Source organism: Sarcophilus harrisii, chromosome 1 (assembly GCF_902635505.1).
Source record: "Sarcophilus harrisii chromosome 1, mSarHar1.11, whole genome shotgun sequence".
Taxonomy (NCBI): domain Eukaryota; kingdom Metazoa; phylum Chordata; class Mammalia; order Dasyuromorphia; family Dasyuridae; genus Sarcophilus; species Sarcophilus harrisii.
Genome location: NC_045426.1, coordinates 33,730,405 through 33,752,257, shown reverse-complemented (window position 1 = coordinate 33,752,257; position 21,853 = coordinate 33,730,405). Strand labels below are relative to the sequence as shown.

Sequence of the window (21,853 nt, the reverse complement as noted above, 5' to 3'; positions counted from 1 at the left end):
TCTTATTTAGGAAATGACCTCTTTGTGGTGGAAGGTTTTTGTATTATGAGTCTGCGATTGTTTTTGTTTTTGTTTTTGCTCTATGGTGGTGTTTTGTAAACAACTTGATTGCTAGGTAGTGGCCTTAGGGAGTCTGCAGCTGCTCCTTCCCAGTTCCCTGTAGACAAATGTACAAAGTGAGGATTGCTGCAGGGAAAAATAAACAGAAGAGAACAAAAACGAGAAAATACCACATATTTTATTACAGCCTCTACCTGTTTATGTCTCTGAGTTGTTTAGTAAGGATATTCCCTAAACAGTTGGTCCTTTACCTAAAAACCAAGAAATAATCCCTAACCCCTTTACCCCCCCCCAAAAAAATAACTCTGGAAAAAACAAACAAAAATCTGATTCTGAGAGAATGGAATCTTAGACTTCCCATTTTGTGCAGACTGTATTATTTTAAGTAGCCACACAAGTGAACAAGCTGGGTATTATCTACCAAGAGAGTATATGTATTTTAGTATGTAAATAGGAATGAGAGAGAGCCTCGTGCTCTTTAATGATACCCAGGATAATAATTTGGCTTTTTAAATCTCTATGAAAACAGATTGAATATGGCACAATTAATGTTTCAGCTCCTCTGGCCTTTTCCCTGAAATATTTGAATGATATTTTAATTTATTATAATTCTTGATTAGTGCATTAGAATCTCACTGCCATGCTGGCCTTCCAGCCCGTGCCTCAGGGCATGTGGCAATAGCCAGGTCTCTGCCAGCACTCACCCCTGTTGGATGGGCTCTATTCTAAAGTGCCCCTGCCACATTTCCACTTTGTAATGAGTAGTAGTTGAGCAAAGTGCCGGCATATTGTGATTGACCCGAGAGGTATTTATTTCTTTGGAGAGGGCATATTTACTGATGTTTCCCCTTTATCTTTAGACATGCCCACTCGATTTAGTTGGAAGTGAATAGGTAGCAAAGCATCAGTCAAGACAGCAACAAGGATCATTTTCTTCAAGTGTTGTCTGATTATATCACATCTCTGCTATGAAACCTGCCGTGACTGCAAATTGCTTCCTGAACCAAAATTAAACATCTCATCCAGGTCTTTCTTCCACCAATTGGCCCTCCTACCCCTCCACTCCCATTATGCCTCCACTTTGAATGAATGGCCACTCCAAAGAGGGAAGCCTGCCTGATGACTTTCATATATGGCTTGCTGGCTCCCACCCCTGGGCCTTTGAACATCCCATTCCCTCTTGGGGAAATGCTTTTTCCTTTCCTCCTTTTCTCTTTCTCCCTCCACAGGAAGCCAGCTCAATCCTTATTCCTCTATGAAACCTTCTCTGACTAACCACTAGTAAACATCACTTGAATTCCTGTAGTTTTTTTTATACTTATGCCTATATATGCAGAATTAATCTTCACATGCTTTATTTGGATGTGGGGCCTAGGGTTTTGGTTAGGTTTTTTTTTTTTTTTTTTTTGGTTGTTATTGTTTTTTGTCTTTTTTCATGTACATTGATCCTCTCTTCCAATTTAGGTCATAAGTACCATGGTATAAGTAGCACTCATTTCAGGACTAGACTCAGGAACTCTAAATGTTCAGTCAAGCTCACCTAATTTCTGTTCCTCACATATGCCAGTCCATCTTCCATGTCTGTACCTTTGCTCAGTTGTTCCCCCATGCTGAATGGATGTTCCTGTCTATCCTTTGCTACTTATATTCCTAGTTTTCTTCAAAGCTCAGTTCATGTCTCCTCCTACAGAGGACTCTTCCTGATCCCCCAAAACTGCTGGTGTTATCCCTCTCAAAATAATATTATATCCATTATTTTTGTGTTTGTTTATATTTGTACTTCCTCTCTGGTAGAATATAAATTCCTTAAGGAGAAGGAGTTCATTTTTGTATTTGTACCTCCAGTACCTATCACAGTTATTGGCAGAGAATTGGTACTTCACAAATTGCTTGATAGATTTGATTTATCACACTCAAAAATTGCCATCATCAAATCACTTAAATTCAGTTTTGTCATGTGTAAAATGAGAAGATTGGATTAGATCCAGGGTTCTTAACTCAGGACCATGAACTTGTTGTTAAAATATTTTGATGACTGTTTCAAAATAATTGATCTCCTTTGTAATCCTCTACATTTTATGTAGTACATTTAGAAATGAGGCTTCACCAGATTGTCAAGGGAGTCCATAACATTAAGAAAAAAAGATTAAGAACTCCAGCACTGGAAGATAATTCTTAGTGCTTGTATTCTGTGATGTGTGATCTGACTCCTTTGACAGCAAGAGACCATCACATGATCTATTTCTTCTTAATTTCCTATCATGCCAAATACAATCTTCTGACCTGTGTTAGACAATGAACAAATGTTGTTGACTTACAATAGCTGAAAAATAGTTTGGCAGTATGTTCTAATAGTCAAGAATGATGAATGAACTCTTCTTGTCTCTTCTGTACATGATGACTAGTCATAAAGCTACAGGGAAGCCCAGGAAAATCAGTGGTTGGGCCTTTTGTTGTCTGATGGATGCACTGCACCACACTTTCCCTAGGTGGAACACTACTGAAATAAGGATGGTCTTTGGGCACTTTGGGGTAACAACTTATGATATGGGTTTTGGGTTTTTTATTTTTGTTTTTTGAGTGGAATGACTTTGTTCTATACTGGGACATGTTCTCTACAGATATTTTGTTGTGCAAGTAACCAGATATTTTGCTGTCAATTTATGGGAAATATCCATGAAGCTGTATCATTAGCTTGAAATTGGAAATCAAGCTGAGTTATTGCTACATATTTTTATAGATACAAAAAGCCCTATAGAAAATGGTAACAATAACACTTATCTAATAGTGACTACTTATTTTCATGAGTAGTGAAACATGTTACAAGTAATATTGCTTTTTAGTTAAGATGATGAATACTAGAAACCAACAGTTTATATTTTTAGAAACTGTGTCCTTAGCCAAAGGGAGCTGGTTTGCTTTGGTGAAAACTGGAACAGATTCGAAGTCAGTAGTCCTGGGTTCAGATTACAGATTGGCTCATCATTACTTCTGGGATCTTGTCATTTGACCTTTAAGCTTTAAATATACAAAAACTAGATAACCAACAAGCATTTATTAAGCTTTAATTATGTGCCAGGAGGTCTTATGTTAGGCATCGGGGGATGCAGATCCAGAGTAAAACAATATCTACTTTCCAGGAGTTTTTGATTTAGTGGACTTTTGAGATAGTTTGAAACTATCTGTTGAGAAGCTCTTTTGTGGACCTTTAGAATTCCTTGTGCAGTAAAGAAACCTTAAATGGGCAAGGATAATTGCCTTTTTTTCTATAGTATAAAATGATATATACACAATGATGTATACACAATGATATATACACAAATATATTTACCATATGTGGCAACTTTTTAATATGAAAAGAGTACTTATCTCCTATTAGAAAATTTCAGTACTTATGGTCAGTGAACTATTTCAAGCCTCAATTTTCCTGCCCAAATTAGTTGGAGAAATACTCTAAAAGCAAAAGTAATCCAATCAAGGTTATATAATTCATTAATCCTTGAATATTTTAAAAATGAAAACAACCTTTGTAGAGAAAAACAATTACAGGTTAAATGTTGAAGTAGCTATGGTTCTCATTCTCCTCTTTTTGTTTGAGATATAAGACTGTAGCTGCTGGATTTCACTTTGAAAAAGAGTGATACTGAATATTTCCATATTTTCCTCAACCATTGAAAAATATCATTACAGGGTGGAAATAATGCCCTTTTCCCCCTCTCCTGCTAAGATGTGAATTTAAAGCAATTTTTCACTATAAAAAATCAGAAGTGCTATATTGTACATTCAATAATGCTAAAATATATGCTTAAATGCTTTTTTTTTGTGGAAGACCTTTCTTCATTAGAGAATAGCAGCCTTTTAATCTTTGTGCTGAAGTAGTTGGTAAACATGTTTCAGAGCAGTATTTCCGGCCTATTTTTTATATAATCACACTTGGTGTATTGAAATATTCTAGTTACAAAGGTGTTTTCCTCTTGCTTCTAGACTCTATGTCTGTCTTACTGTTTTTATGTTTAAGGAAGTGGTGGTTTGAGAAGTCACATCTAACTTAGGTTTAAAAAATATTATTTTTTGTGTTTCAGTGTCCCAAGAGTCTTTTCTGATCAATTCCAGTTCCCGAAAAAAAGCATTTGGCAATGGTGAAGCTTCCATGGCTGTGCTCTGAACTGTGGTAGACCAGGCGTGCAGAGGTGTGATGCCCACTAGCAAAAAGGGTGAGTTAAGAAGCTTTCTTTTGAAATCTGATATGTCTATTGGTGTTAATATTAAAAAGAAAAAAATTGGGTAACGAAAGACTAAAAAAAAATTCACTGCAGAAAGGACACAGAAGGCCTGACATTATCTTAGTTTCTGGTTCTCAGGAGTATAATCAGCATTTTCTAGGAAGTGGATGCTAAGCACATTGTGATCCTGTGCTTAGAGTTCATCTATATCAGAGGTATCATGGCAGACTCAACCAGTTCTTATAGCTGACAGTTAAAGATGACAACTGAAAGATTTTTTTCCCCTTATGTCAAGACTCCTGGTTTGACTTTTTAAATGTACCATGTGCAAAGTAGAAGAAGCATGTGTTCCTTGGCTTCTATTATAACTCAGTGATGGATGGAGATCATGATGTGCTCCAAGGCTTCAAAATTTTCCTATGGCCCTCCTAAGCAATGAAAAGGGAACTTTTTCGGGAGGTGAGAGAGTGTGAAATTCAAGGCTAATATTTCCTCTTCCGGAAAATTCTCTCCAAATCTTTTAATTTTCTAGGACTTAGAAAAAGACATTAGTGGCCAAATCCTTAGAAGCTTTAGCCTCTGAGAACTGTCTTAAGGGAAGAGAATATTCTTTTCTCTCTTCTAGCATATTGTACATATTATTGACTGTTGTATAAAACGTTAAAAGATGAGAAATAAATTAATGAGAATAAATCTTCTTTCTCTCCCCTCCCATGTATATTTTAAACTTTTGGATACTGTTTCTAATGCTAGCTTGAGAGACAGCAAAACAAAGTGTATACAGTGCTGGAAACATCTATTTTTTTTCCTATTTCCTACCTGTGTGATTCTGGGTAATATTTCTGGGCCTCATACAATTCTGACAGAGCTTATGGATAGATAGTAGTATGTGATGATGGAGAGAATTTGATACTGATGAAATCATAAATCCTTAACCTATTGATATATTATCTTCATAAGGTACTGAATAATAGACTTTAAAAACATCCTTTTATAAAAGTCCTGATGATTGGTTAAAGTTTAAGTGGCTACTGTTTTTTAGAAAGTTCTTGTATCTTTTGATAAAATTTCTGATCATGTGGTTTTGTCATGTTGTGAGGTCATCTTCATAGACTCATTTTGTGAACTCTAATCTTTGAATTGCTAATGTTGGAAACCAGTATTAGTAATTTGTTATTTTTAATCATAGGTGCCCAGAAGAAGTACGTTTTATTTAATTTTAGGCAATGTGGTATGTTGGACTTGGATTCAGATTCTAACTATGAGTTTTATTCAGTCTCGTACCCTCTTTACAACTCATTTTAAAAATGAATTTTATGGAAGTTTAGATTTGAAATGAAGTCAGAAATCATTCATTGAACACATCTCACAGATACAGAGACCCAGAGAAGTCGTGTGCATTGCTCAGTGTCATATATCCAGCCAGGATAGACGATGTATTCTGAAAAGCTCTTTTGGTTATGAATTCCTATGACTGTAATGGGGGCAATTTGGTAATCTACCTGTCTGAAATTCAAACTTCAGTATGCTAGAAAAGATATTAGTGTTCTTGATAGCAGTTTATCTTTATTTCAAAGGAAAGAGGACAAATAGTAAATTTTTCTTTTAAAGAAAAATTTAGATATCTTTAATGAAAGGAAACAGATTTATTTTTGGATGGGTCTTTCAATCAATTTTAAAAAGCCTTTGAAATAATTTAACCCAGTCTGCTCATTTTAAAGATGATGAAAAGAAGCTCTGAAAACTCAAAGGCTTTAAAAATCCCATAGTTAGCTAATAGCAAGGTCAAGAGTAAAACCCCTATCACCTGTGCCTTTAATAAGAAGGAATGGAAACTTTATTGAGTTGGCATGAAGAAGAACATTGACCAAATTTGGGTCTTAGTACATCTGTATTTATCTGTATGCCTTCCTTCTGTACTAGGAACAAAAGGCCACGTAAGCACTAGAAAAACACTGAATTTCCCCATTAGCCAATACAAGGTTTTAACAAGTTGTTGTTTTGCCTAGGTAACATGAGTAACGTGTCATTTAGCAATAATTATAGTAATTGCTCATTGTTTTACTGACTGGTAGAGTGAGTAGTTGAATAAACTAAGATAGCACTGCTTGCATATGAAAAAGTTTTCTCCCTTTCCTCTGGAAACATTCTACAGATATAAGTGAGCAGACTGAACTGATTGATAGTGTCTTAAGTATAGCATCTTTTCTTCGTGATAGTGCATTTTAAAGATCCTTGGGCTTTTTTGCCATCTCACCTTCCCTTTTGAACTCTCCTCTTAGAGAGGTAGCTCTGGGAGAGCAGTAACTGTCTTCCTTTTGTACTTATGTTTCCAGAGCTTAGCAAAGTGCTTGCTTGATGTGGAGTAACTTAATGGATAGTTTTTTCATACTATTTGTTTAAAAAGAAAAGTGGTTCTTGAAGCAGTTGGTGATAATTATTTAAATCAATCAGTTAATGAGCATTTCTTGAATATCTGTTAATAGAGAATAGGATGAAATGGGAGGAAAGCTAGACTTGAATCCAAAGTCTTTGATTTCAGTCTTGGCTTTCCCACTTCAAATGGTGTGACTTTGTCATTGAAGCCTTTCTTCATTTTAAAATAAGTGTTGGACCCTATGGTCTTTAAGGAAACACTTTCTAACCACTGAACTTCATCAGTCAATTAGCCAACCAGCATTTTGAAAGAACTTAAGCTAAGCATTGGAAATTCAAAGACAAAAGTGAAATAGGCCTCAAGCTCAAGGAGCACAAATTCTCACAGGGGAGATAGTAGGAACACAAATAATAATAGATTGAGACTAAGTCTATGATTTCACTGATATGGGGAACCTCCAAAAGAAGAAGATTCACTCAATCTATTTACTTTGTCTTTGCCTCTTAAGGGTTTCAAGAATTATGTAGATCATTGATTAATAGTAGATGTCAAAGGCAAGCCTTATACCCAACTTTTCTGGACTTGATAGCCAATTCTTTCTTCACTTTCTCTCATTAAATAAACATATACCATATATATTCAAAATAAATGTAAAGCAGATATGAGAGAAAGGGTGCCAGAAGATGGGGGTATCAAACAAGAATGTCTAAGGTGATGCTTGAATTGAGTCTTTTTAAAAATATATATTTATTTTTAAAATTCTTTTTAAAATTTTTGAGTTCTACCACCCTCACATACTTTTAGTACTCACTGAGAAAGCAAACAATAAAAATCAGTTAGCAATGTGAAATAATGCAAAATATAGTTCCATATTAGCAAAAATAAAGCATTCAGTTTGCTCTTAGAGTTCATCACTTCTTTCTCTGAAGATGGTTACTACTTTTTTCATCATGAGATCTTTGGAACTGTCTTGGATCACTATGTTGATCAGAGTAGCCAAGTCTTTCACAGTTGATCATCATTTTAACATTACAGTTATTGTGCACAATGATTGTGGGTACTTTTCATAAGTCTATGTATCAGTTCATATAGGTCTTGCCATATTTTTCTGAAACCCCCTCCCATTGTCATTTCTTATAGTACTCCACAATAGTACTCTAGTACAATCATATGCTACAGCTTGCTTAGTTTCATTTCCCAAATGATGGTCATCTCCTTGGTGTCCATTTCTTTACTACCACAAAAAAGAGCTACTATACATATTTTTGCACATTTAAGTCTATTTCATTTTTCTTTAATCTCATTATTTATAGACTGGTAAAGATCTGTCTTTATAGCATTTTTCCATATAACTATAGAAAGCTTTGATTTCTTTTTCTAAAAACTCATACTTTTATCACTTAGAGAATGATTTTTTTAAAAAAAATAGACTCAGTTTTCCATATACTTGAAGAAATGAGGCCTTATTCCGAGAAACCTGCTGTAAGGTTTTTTGATATTGTTTCATTGTCTACAGTACATTTTAGCAAAATATAGTTTCCCTGGTTATCTTTTGCATTTAATCTAATTTTGCTTTTGCTTTATCTGAGATCATGATTCCCAGCCTTGAATTGAGTGTTGAAATGTACCAGGTTGAAGTAAAGTTGCGTAGAGGAGGTTCCAGGCATGAGGAATAGACAGGACAAACGCAGACTGGGGAAATGGAGTGTCTTATGTGAGAAACAGCAAGTTAGAGACTTGATAGTTTCTCTCTGTTTCTGTTTGTCTGTCGTTCCCATACACATAGAAGTGGTTAAGATTCTGAAAGTGTAGAAAGAACATTTTGATCAAAGTAAGTATCTTGGTTCCTTCTCATCTCTGTGTCTGTGGTACTGAGATAGTGACTCAATTTCACTATTACAAAATGGATTTATGAAGTCTTCAAAACCACATGAATGGATTGACTGTCTACTGGACTAATTTTATTCATTTCAGTTGAGTGTAGAAGAATAGCTTAAATATTTTGCAAATATGCCTATATTTCCAATGTTTCTAGTGAATAAAATATACCATCTGAAGGATGATGTTAACAGTTTGTAGTAAATATTTGCTGACACTTTCCATAGCACTTCAAAATTGATAAATCACTTTCCATATATAATTTCATTTCTAGCACACCCTGTGAGGTGTTCACTTTTACATATGGGGAAAAAGACCCAGGAAAGTTATTTGAATTCTTCAGGGTCACACAGAGAATGGCAGAGGTGGGATGCAAACCTTCATATTCTTGGTTCAAAGTTCACTCTTTCCATTATATGCCATCGTGTTTCTTTCTAGTTGATGGGTGATATTAATCATAATAACCATCCATTCCCTCCCTCACTTATTCAGTCAACTGATACCTAGTGAGAGACTCCTATTTTAAAAGTACTGGGCCAGGTCATAAAGAAATATAACAAAAAATGATGACATAATCTTTCCCTTGAGGAACATATAGCTCAGTAGGGGAGGTGAGACATGTACAACAATGGATTCATTATAAAGTATTTTGTGATAAAAGGAATGGGAGAGAACAAACATTCTGCCAGTTCTGAAGAGGGAGAACCTTAGGGCCTCCCAAAAGGCTTCAGATTGTAGGTGGGTTTTGAGCTTGTTGATTTCATCAGCTCTCTTGGGCTCAATTATCATCCCTATTTAGATGATTTCCAGATCTCTATATCCAGTTCTAGTCTTGCATCACAAATTGCCTACTGGACCTCTTGAATTAGATATTCTGTAGATATCTCAAACTCCCCATGTCTAAAATAGAACTCATTATTTCCCTTCAAACTCATTCCTCTTCTGAATTACCTATTACTATAAAGAATATTACTTCCAGGATTGTGATCTTGATGTAATCATAGAGTTCTCTTTCTTCATATCACATAAATTCAGTGATTTGCCAAATCTTGTCATTTCTCTGGGCCTTTCCTTCCTATGATATGGATTGAAATTCCTCCTTTAATTTGGTAGGTGGTCTTCATGATTTGCTATGGCCTGAAAAATTAATCTTTCTCAAGGTATAGTGGAATTAGAAAGAGAAGAGGATCTGGGTTAAAATCTTACTTCTGGCACTATGACTCTAGGAAAATTATTTAACAGCCTCGACAAACTTGTACAAAGACCATTGATCATGATCTACCAGCTGACTGTCTATGTTCCCTATGACTCAGTTTAGCATCTGTAAAAGAAATAGGTTGGCTTAGATGACTTTTATGATATCTTCTAGTTCTCAAGCCATACTTCTTCATCCTAAGCCAACCTAATAATGTGCGTAGTCAGGGTAGCTAGTTGGTACAGTTAAGAGAGCACTGGACTTGGAATCAGGAGGACTCATCTTCCTTAGTTGAAATATGATCTCAAACACTTTTCACCTATATGACTCTGGGCAGGTTGCTTAGCCTTAGTCTCAGTTTCCTCATCTGTAAAATGAGCTGGAGAATGAAATGGGAAAACTACTTTAATATCTTTTCCAAGAAAACTCCAAATGAGGTCATGAAGTATCATCAGTTACAATTGGAAAACAACTGACTGAAAAAGAACAGACAGAGAGTACATAGCCAGGTTCAGACTTGAAAAATAGCCAGCATGTTTTAGGCCCTTCTCTAGTTTATGACTCCTTCCTATAGCTTTCAAGAATGCAGGGTCCTTTTGGTACCATAAAGAGGCATTAGAGGAGGATATGAGTAGATCCTTGTTTAAATAAAAAAAGAAAGGAAATTGGGAGGGGGGTACATAACATTGAAATATCAAGGATATGAGATTGACAGACGTTAAGGAGAAGTCAAAGAAAACTGTGAACTTTTGGTCTGTGTAACTAATAGATTGTTCACACCATTAATAGAGAAAAAGGAAGAGAATGACTTCAGGGCATTCTTACTAACTGTGGTTGCTGGTGTGATATCAAGGCTGTTTGATTCTATAGGTATTTGGAAAAACTCATCTTGAGTCTTTAAAAAGCAAAAGGTAGGGACCTCTAGGTATCTGCTTAGAGGAAAGAGGTGAAGCCAGAAAATTAAGTTAAATTATATGGGGAAAGGATCTCAAGCAATATGATCTTTCTTCCCTCTCTCCTTCCCTCTTTCCTTCCCTTACTTTCTTCCTTCTCTCTTTCTTTTTTCCTCCCTCCCTCTCTCCTTCCCTCCTTCCCTTCCTTCTTTCCTCCCTCCCTCCCTCCCTTCCACCTTCTCTCCCTCCCTTCTTCTATTCCTCCTTCCTTCCTTCCTTCCCTCCCTTCTTCTATTCCTCCCTTTCTCCCTTCTTCTATTTCTTTCTTCCTTCCTTCCTTCCTTCCTTCCTTCCTTCCTTCCTTCCTTCCTTCCTCCCTCCCTCCCACCCTCCCTTCTTCCCTCCCTTTTTCCTTCCCTTCCTCCATCCCTCCCTCCCTTCCTTCCTTCCTTCATCCTTCCCTTCCTTCCTCCCTCCATCCCTCCCTTCCTTCCTCCCTCCCTCCCTGCCTTCTTTCTTTCCTTCCTCCCACTCTCCTTTCCTTCTTTCCTTCCTCCTTTCCTTCCTTCCTTCCTTCTTCCCTCTCTCCCTCCCTCCCTCCCTACTTCCTTCCCTCCCTGTTTTCCTTCCTTCCTTCCTTCCTTCCTTCCTTCCTTCCTTCCTTCCTTCCTTCCTTCCTTCTTTCCTTCCTTCTTTCCTTCCTTCTTTCCTTCCTTCCTTCCTTTTATTTCCTCCCTCACTCCCTCCCTTCTTCTCTTCCTTCCTTCCTTCTAACAGGGGAGAAGAGATATGGAGAGATGAAGAATATCACTTTGGGGTTCAAGTTGAGTTGTCAATAAAGTAAAAGGCAAGGTTATTTGTTGAATATTAATGGGTGAAGCTAGGACTGAGGCCTTGAAAAGAATGGAAAAGCCTTAGAAAAATTACTTGAAGGAGTCAATAAGAGATGAATAAGAAGATTCTTAATCAGCTGTGTGTTTGTCATGCTCTCCCTCTCTGCTTTAGACCCTGAGAATTCCCTGAATCCTTTAAGACTCACATGTACCCCCCTTGCAGAAGACATCTCCGGCTTCCTCCCATCTACTCTGGACAGTTTGCACATTCTGACTTACCTGTATTGTCTCCCCTATTAGACTGTCTTTTCCTAGAGAACAGAGATTGCTGATGCTTTTTTCTCAGCTGCCCAGTACTTGGCACAATGTTTGGCACATAGCAAGTGCTTCATAAATGCGGTTGATTTATTGACCCCGATAAAGTTAAGCATCATGAATTTTCATTTGCCTCATTAATAGCTGTGTGACCTTCTTTATGAATGCCCTGTGGCCCAAGAACAAGGGTAGCAAAAGCAGATGGTGGTTTTGCTGCACTGATGATTTGAAAAAGTATACAGCCAAAGGAATGAAAGCTACTTAGGTCATATTAAATACATTATTGAAGTGGCAGATCATGACATTTGGATCAGGTAGAAAGGCAAATTATGTCAGAAGGGAGTTGATGGACAAAAAGACCGGGCAGACATTAGGGTTATGCAAATGAATCATAAGGTAGAGCCTGAGCCATTGGCCAGGGAGTGAAGAGAATTCTGGTCAGGGATGGGGATTTCTGATTTTTACTGTCTTGGGGGAAGAGTAGCAAGGAATCTGAGGTGTGGCTTGAAATCTACTTGAGATGATACACTGGAGTTCAGGTGATCAGCTGTGAGGTTCAAGTGTTGAATGGCTGTCAGAATCATGGAAGATAATGGTAGGAATGGGCATGGCCAAGGACACTGAGTCACTGCGGTGGTGAAAGAATTGAGAAGGAAGGGAGAGTGATTTGAGGGTCAGAAAAAATAATAGCAGCAAAGATCAGAGATGAGCGGTATGATATATGTTGTATTCACTAGGCAGTTTCTCAGGGAGGAGGGCATGATGGGGGGGGGGGGCATTAATAGCCAGAAATGAACAGCCTTCTTAGCAACCGGACACTTCCATGGAAGCTCTCTAAGAATCTGAGTGTGGAGAGAAGAAGGGAGTGTTTTCCTGGTATTGGTGGACAGCTTTTGTAAAGACAGACTGAAAATGGCGTGCCTCACGGGTGAGACACTGATGGGGGAATGTATGCTCTGATTCTAGAAGGAAGAAGCAAATTCCAGAGGCCCAGAGTCACTGAGCTGATACCAAGTGTTCTGAATTTCTGTGCTCTCACTTATTTTTCCCTGGGGGCCATCTCCAAGGTTAGCTCTAAGGAATAATTCCTTTCCCTGAGGCAATAAGTTCCTCTTTCTGGCAGTGTGTGTCTGCTCACACATTCGGGATTTCAGTGTCAGAAATTCATTCAGAGTCTTTTGCCTTTTAGAACTTTACAGTTTATTGAGTAACCAAAAGTAGTTCCAATTAATTGTTTCAGCTGATAATTTGGAGTCTTTAGGCTAGAAATAAACTACATTTTTGAATAAAGAATTTCATGGTGAGCCACTTCATGGTAGACCAGGGTCACTGGGGGCAGGCAGCCAGAACAGCAAATTGCTTCATTGAAAGAGGTGAGGAAATGAAACAGAAAGATAAAAGGTTTGCACAAATAGCTCATTATGGCAAATTTTTAAAGTCGGAAAATGGGTGCTGTACACGATTTATGTGGAAGATAGCCATGCTTGCATAATAAATTAACTTAGGGACAAAATGCAGAGAAAGGATGGCTTAGCACTTAAAATCTGGATTTGTGATGCAGTTCTTTAATAGATCCATGCACCAGTGGTGATTGACACGGGTTTCCATTTCTGTGACATGAAGCTTTAGTAATTTAATTTTTTCCCCCGTTTTATTCAGTTTTGTAGGTAATGCATATCTCTGGAAGTGGAGTATAAAGAATGGAGAAGTATATGGTGTAGATGATAGGCAGTTTGCCCCACCTTTATCATAATTGTTGTAATAACATCAGCATGGATTTGCATAGTGCTTTCTTTGGAAGAACTCAGTGTAGATGTTGGAATATAGGAGTTCATTTCTAGATTTATATCTGCCAGCCTTTTTGTAGCATTATTTGGAAAAGAGATTCCTTCCTCCCCCATCTCCCTGTCTATCCTGGCCTCCTTCTCTAGCCAGGCACGGCTAATCAATAAACAAAGGTGTTATTTCAGCACTTGAAGCCTTTGGATACCTATTGGATTATTTGATAAAGACCATATTTCCCAGTTGTTCCTTTTCCTATGGCAAGCATGGCAATTTAGCTTTTCTTAGTGGTCCATGGAGATTTCCCATCTCCTATCCTTTCTGTTCCAGGAATCAAGAGCACAGCTTTGGGAATTATTTCTCTGCCTTTGAGCAAAGCAGCTTAGAAATCCACTTCCTAGTTCCCAACATTGGACTCTCCCAGGTGTTCCAGGTCAAACTGTCCAGTTTAGTGACTGCTCTCTCTGCTGCAAACTTAGAGGGCCAAGCTGCACTGTTTGGTTCCAACTTTTAGTCCATGAAATTTTGACTTTGAAAAGTAATTTTAACAATTTAATAAACTACATAATATGTTTTATAAGCTGGAGTGAATGATCTTAAGTATTTTGGTTTCTTTCATAACACAATGAACCTAATATTGGTAAAAATACAGATCTTAGCTAGCACCATAAAGAGAGGCTAGATTTAATAAACAGTTATGAATGTTGGCAGCTGCCTATCAGATTGTATAACATTGGCTAGAGCACATGAAGACAGTGTCAACTTACATTTTATCTCCGAAGTCTTTTCAAGGAGTTTATTTTGCTTTCTCTTGAGTCCTTAACCTAATTCACGTTATATAATTGGCTGAATATTTTTCCACATAGCTAATTGGCTAGGTGCCAGGGTGGAAACCATTGTCTAGCTTGGTGATGATCAGAAATTAACATGACATTTGCGTGGCGGTAATGGGATATATTAGTAATGTAATTCATGACTGTGAGAAAGAGTCCATCATCCCCCTCCCCCACCCATGATCAGCAGGAGGGGCTCGAAGGTGATGAAATGCTCCCAGCAGGCACCTCACAGCAGAGGAGAGCAGATCTCTATGGCAAATTTAGTTTTCAGTTCTTCAGATCCAATTGTATGACTTAGAATTAATGACTTCAAATGTGAATTTAGAAATCTCCCAAATATTATAGTAAGATTAAATTTCAATTAAAAATTACATTTAATGCAGAAGCTATAACATTGTTTTAATGAACTCTGCTGAGAATGACAGTTTATATAGATAAATTTATATAGTGGAGGGGGTATAAATTCATTGGATAATGTTAAGCATGTTGCTCCATCTATATTGGCAGTGAAATTTATTTCCACTCTAGTTTGGTCATGAAAGAGGTGGAATTGGCAGGGCGAGGAGGAGGGGGAGAACCTATATCTTTAAAGTTAGAGCAATTTTCCATCCTTTCAGATATATTTGCTGCAAAACAGTCTTTTCTCACTTTAGTTAGAAAAAAAGATGTTTTTTATTAAGAGAATTCAAGATTCTGAGTATATATTATTTACAAAGTTGAATTGAATATAGAGGAAATTAGTCTAGGAAAATGATGAAGAGAATCCACATTTTTGGGGAGATATTTTCCATTCCTCTCTGTCTCATATAGAATTATACATACATAGTTCTCTGGGCATATCACTCATTAGAACGCAAATTGTGAAACTCACTCAGTTCATTTTAAATCAAACTCTTTGCCTTAACTCTTCTGTGGAGAGTTTAAAAATTCCCCAGTCAGGTGAGGAGGGTCAGACTAAACCATTTGGCACTTGCACACATGGCATCTGCCTAGAGGGCAAGATTTAAAAAAAAATCTGACAACCATCTGTAGGTTTCCAGCTATCTGGATTTTTGGCATTAGGTAGGCAAAACATTAGTATGATTGGTTGATTTTTCTGCAGTTTTCACCCAGATGTTCTGACGTTATGCATGTAGTGAAAGGCTGTGGGATAGATGGGCTCCTTCACTGTATAAGACAAAGCACCAACAAACAAACAGCCGGCATATACATAGTACTAGAAAGTTTGTAAAACAGTTAATGTTGATTATTTCCTTTCACTTGTAAAGATGTGTTTTTGTAAGAACAGAGAAAGGAGGACATGATTTGTGTATGGAACCATGTAGTAAAGGACTTCTTAAAAATAACTGAATTTTTATGGGGTTTAGGTTACCAATGGATGCCATATCAAGAAATCATTTAAGTATTAGATGTATAGTTTATCTATGTAATGATATGAAATTTTGATCCCAATTTGAAATTTATATAGTGGCATCTTGTCCTGCTTGTTACTGTGCTGGGCACAGTTGTACATACAGAGTGTGTCAAGTTTGCCCAGGTATACCCTAAAACTTCATTCAAATTTAGCATTTTGTATCTTATTTATAATTTGTCTTTTTCTATGGACCAAGTTGAGTTTTTAACATAAGACAATGAATCTGGATTTTACTGTCTTCAGTTTGGTGACTATAAATAAAATGAAGATATTATCAGTGTTATTCATGAGTTAGTATTCAATTGAGTTAGTATTTTATGCCTTAAAAAATTAAAATTTACTGAGTGTAAGTCTATCATGCTGGTCTTGGAGTTAGATCCGAATAGAGAAAAATTTCTTTAAAGAGTCTTACAAAATGTTTCCATGTGGTTTTTAAATACCATTGTTCACCCTACCCAAGGATGATAGAACTTGAAGGTAGAATGGTTCCTGAAGGTGATGCAGTCCAGCTGCCTCAGTTAAGAAACTGAGGTCCAAAGTAGAAGTTAAGTAATTTATTCATGGTCTTCTAGTCCCAGGCTGCTCTAACTTCTTACACTTGTGACCCCTTTTCATCTAAGAAATTTTTACATGACCCTGGATATAAAAGTATGGAAAAAAAAGTATATAAATCAAACATTTACTGATATTAAATCACAAATAAGGTTATTTTTGTTTTTATTTTTTAAAATAATATTGTTTTAAAACAATTCTTTGTTATATATCTAATTTTTATCATTTATTAAAGATGAAAGCAAATTTGCATACTAATGAGATGGATGTGCTTGTTTATTTTTACATCAAAAATTAAATTATTTTTACCTAAAGAATTAAATCTTGGTGGAATTTTTTTATAACTTTTACTGTTGTCAGTTTTTTTGTCACACACTCCCCCCATTCAATTATACAATCTCATATGGGGTCATGATCCATAGATTAAGAAGCTGGCATCTAGAAAAGGAACAGAGGGATGGAATTGACAATGTAGCTCTCTCAATATCCCATACTGCCTCTAGTATTCATAAAGGATGCAGAAGTATGTCCCTCTAAGCTGACATTCTTCATTTAGGGGAACTGGAAGATCTACATGTATGTTAGGAAATCTCACTTGCAAAAGAGCTCCTCTACTTGTTGGTTGAATCATTTCCATTGAGTAAACCATTGCCTTCCGAAGGGGTGCGGGAAGGAGGGAAAAAGTTGGAACAAAAGGATTTGCAACTGTCAATGCTGACAAATTATCTATGCATATATCTTATAAATAAAAAGCTATAATTAAAAAAATTAAAAAATAAAATAAAACTTAGAACCAAGTGAAAAATAAAATAAAATAAAATGTAAGGTATTCTGTAAAATACAATAAACTAGTAATAGCTTATCAATTGATAAATTCATTTTTGTTAGATTCTTTTCCTCCTTGATAAAAGGGGAAGGGCAGTGCTAGTACATTAGGCATATAGTGAGGGGAATGGGTGCTAAAAGTAGGATATTGTATAGGAAATAGCAATTGGGAAAGTACTGAAACAAACTGCTTGGCCATTTTGTCTAGGGCTGGTATGTGCTTAGCATATAGTAGGCTCATTATAAATATTTATTTACCAACTGACTGATCTCTAGCACTGAGATGGGTCTAGCTTCTGTGTAACAGCTCTATGAATACTTGAAGTTATGTATGTTATTCAGGTCGCTAGGTGATAAAGTAGATAGAGTCAAGAAAACCTGAGTTCAAATGTGGCCCCAGGCATTTACTGTTACTGTGTGACTCTGGGCAAACCACTCAACCCTTTTTGTCTCAGTTTCCTCATTTGTAAAAAAAATAAATAAATAAACTAGAGACCACTCCATTATCTTTGGCAAGAAAAACTCAAGGTCATAAAGAATCTGACATGACTAAAATGACTGAACAGCAACAAAATTATGTCTTGTCCTCTCTAATTTTTTCCTAATTTTTTTGCTACAAATTCCCAACTGCTTTAATTGGCGTTCACATGACACATTCTCGTGGCTTTCTGACATGTTCATTGCTCTTCTTCAAATTCTTTCCAGCTTACTAATGTGCCTTCTTCACATGTATAGAGTTGAGATGCAACCAACAGAAACACACAACAAATATAGTGTGATGAAGTCCTGGACATGACGCCTCTTGGTGTAGCCTGAGATCACATTGCTTTGGCTATCATATCACTTTGTTGAATCATCTTCAACTTGTCTTCTCTGATCTCGCCTCCTTTTTTTTTTTTCAGACCAACTGAACTCCAGCCACACTTCCCCTTTGTTGTACTTAAGAAGCTGGTTATTTGCACTCTAGTATGAGTCTATTACTCCTCTTTAATCATCTCCTAATTAATTTAATGTTACATCATTCATATATTCAAAACTCCATAATGGTTCTCCATTGCCTCCAAAATGAAATATAAACTCCTTTCCTAGGTCGTTTCCCACTACCTTCCAATCTACATCTTATACTCTTAATTGTTGTAGTATACTTAACATTTCAGCTAAATGGGAAGCACTTAGCACCGTCTTTTATTCTGCCCTCCCAGTGCCTTCTCTTTGCATCTACAATTCCTGCAATGCTTTTTCCTTCTTTCCCACTTAAACTTCTTGATACCTCGCCATCTTTTTCCTAAAGGTCCAATTCTTTTGTCACCTTTTTCATGAAGGAATTTCATGGAAATTTCATTTCTCCTTCCTCAGATGGTTCGTAGCATGTTGTCTGCATTTTTCTTTTTTATGATTTACCTTATGTCTGAATTACTTATAATCTGTCTTTAATTTCCCTCTCTTTCTAAAAATTCCTTGATTATAGGTATAGTCTTTTATTTATTCTTTGTACTTTAAAACCTAATATAGTATCTTTTGGATTATAGTCTTTAATATTTCTTTAATTGAGTTTTACTCTTTTTGTGATCATTAATAGCAGCACCCCTTTCTGTTTTGGAAACAAAGGGGATGAAATAACATAAATTATGGATGAATCAATGCAAATTCAATAGATATTTTGAAAAAAAAGCCAAAGACTTCTTTATACATTCATGGATTAGTAAATGTATCTACCAAGCTCAGAGTTACTTTTACATGTTTATTTCATAGTTTTGTTTTTTTATACTTTATTGAATCTGTGATCTCCCTTTGGTTATTACTTCCTACTACACATTTTAGAGCCCATCCAAGTTTTCTGATCTGTAATCTTGTATATTTTCCCCTGTAAACCATCCAGAGGATGTCCACTCAACATGATGGGATTTATAGAATTGCAGTTTCAAAGTTGAGGGAGAGTCTTAGTCCAGTCATCTTATTTTACTGATGCCAGAAATGATAAGAAGGATAAGTGAATTGTCCAAAGTCAAAAAGGTAGTAAGAGGTAGATATAAGATTTGAACCTGGGTCCTCTGCCTTCTAATCTGGAGCACTGTGTCCCATTATGCTGGATCTTCCTCTAAATCTCTTGACATATGATGGCTAATGATGGTAGAGCACATGAGATACTCATCAACATTCTCTCACTATGTGGATACCCCATCTTTTTGTGATAATCACATGTCTTTTTATTTAAAATTTTGATGCCATAGCTGTGTAGTTCTTCACCAGCAGCATGTTGCATGCAGGACACTTTAGTTTACTGCAAATCAACTCATTGCCTTTTGGGTGACCCTCAACTTGAACTCTTTAGAGACTATGTTATTGCATAATTCACAGCCATTTAGCATCACCAAAAGAGTGTTGTTATTAAAAATAATGAGTCTGTTTCTGGGTGAAGCTTGAAATTACTCATAACACTATGTAGTTTCCTTAAGGAATATAGCTCAACTCTTCCTCTTGTTCAACTATGGGACCCTCTCATTCATTGTCATGAGTATTGTTCACCACTATACATTACATATATGTATCTAGTTATTAATACATGTATATGAATATATAAATATAGATGTGTGCATGTGAATATATATACATATATGTAGTTATGCATTTATGAACATATTTTCATCTGTACAAAAGTATACACTGCACACTTAGTTTTTATTTCATAGATAATTATGATAAACTTCTTTTAGTTACCATAGATCTTATATAAGACATTTCAGTGTTCTGAGACTTGAATTAGCCATGACAGCTTCATTCTCGAATAGAAGTCACAATTTAGTTGTATTAATTGGAAAGAAAACATAGGGTATTTATACTACCCATCACTGGACAGAATGTGTACAGCCATGTATTTTTTTTGTTATTTCATTTCACTACTTCCTTTTTCTTTTCTAATTTGAAGATCTCTGTAAATACATAGATATAATTGATTGCTAATTAAAAATGGAAAAAAAAATGAGAGCTTGATACATAGATGTAGTTCATCTATAATTTTGGGTGGGTTGTACTTAAGCCACAACATCGCTCTGCTGTAGTTTTCTTTGTAGTTTTATCATTATTAGATTTTTTACAAAGTAGTTTAAAAAGAATTCTATTGCTGAAGTGTATAAATTGACAAGTGTAAATATGTACTTAGACAATTTCAAAATGTATATTATTTACTGATCAACTGTAATGGCTCCAAAGGAGCCATTATATTCAGTCATATCATGCCAATCTCTAGAAAACTATTTTGATCATAATATAGATATCCATATGAAAATATGAAAACAAGTTATTGTGCCTATGCTGTGGCTGCTTTCTAATTGCCAATAATATTCTTGCTTTAAAAATACATTGGATAAATTTAATTATTATTTTAAATGGATGGGAAATTCTGGGAGAAATAAATGGGAATTAAAACTGGGACCTCTGGAGAAAAAAGGTCTGAGTGATCCTAAATTCTCAATCTCCATTCTTTGTATAAAGTTCTCCATTCACATTTTCTTTTCTTTTTTTTTGGGGGGGGGAGAGGTGTGTATCTGGATTTTGGACTGGGTTTTTCAGCTAACCTTTTTTCTAATAGCTAGGAGGTAGGGAAAGGAGTTAGGAAGGAAATAGAATATCTATTTTGTCAATCATTTCATTGAAATTGTGCAAATTTTTTCCCAATTTCAAAAATATTTTTTTGAATTTTCAAGGAATAACTGTGTAGGTACTGCAATGCAATGGTAAAGCCCAGTTATTATTTCTAATTTATGTTGTACTAAAATTTACAATGGAGCTTAAGAAAACAAAAAAATGCTTTATTTTTTTAACTTATATGAATTTCCATCTCCTTCCCATTCTTTGGGAATTTCCTATTATTATTTGCCCTAGACTAAGTACAGTTTATATTTTTCTTTCACTAAATTTTATTAAAATTCTTTCATTTTTATAAAAATAATTACATATCTATTAGAAGGAGATGCAAAAGTATTAGATAGAGTGATGTTCATTTGGGCAAAGAAACCCAACCAAAAAGAAGGTAAAATAAAAATAAGGAGAGAGATGAAAGAGTTTATAGCAGTATAAGATATGAACTCGTGCCTGTTAGTTTTAAACATGAAACAAAAACAGCAAGCAATGCTGTAGCATAGTTTAGTATCTTTTAATGGTTAAGGACATGGGATTTTAAGGGGAAATTTGAAGTGGTAATAACTAAATGGATTGGAGGGACAAAATAAAGAAGACAATTTTGGATAAAATGGTGCCACTAATCAAAGATCCTCTGCTCACCACCTTCCCTAATCTGTGATATCATGGAGGTCTGAAGGTTTTTTTGTCTTTGAAGTATGGGGTGGTTAGAAGATCTGTAAGCAGAAATACATAGTCCAGACAGGGAGATAGATAGGAAATAGTGGATTCCAAGAATGAGTCATCTCCATAAAAGTGAAAGCCAAGGTAGAGAGCTATACTGAGACATCTAAGAGGGAAAAGATATATGGGGAAGGGTTAAGACAGATCTTAAGGTATTCCTTATTGTGAGGAATGATGTCAGCCTATAACAGAAAAAAAAAAAAAGGAAAGAAGATAATCTTTGAGAACGGGGTTAAAAATAGCCCAGAAGTATTTCTTGTTTTCAATATCACTTTGAACTTGACCTGTAATTGAACATCCTTGACTGG

At 35.9% G+C, this 21,853-nt stretch overlaps 1 pseudogene; it reads left to right on the top strand.

The window, feature by feature from the left end:
- LOC105749583 overlaps positions 1–21,853 on the top strand; it is a 257,723-nt pseudogene that overhangs the window by 90,589 nt on the left and 145,281 nt on the right.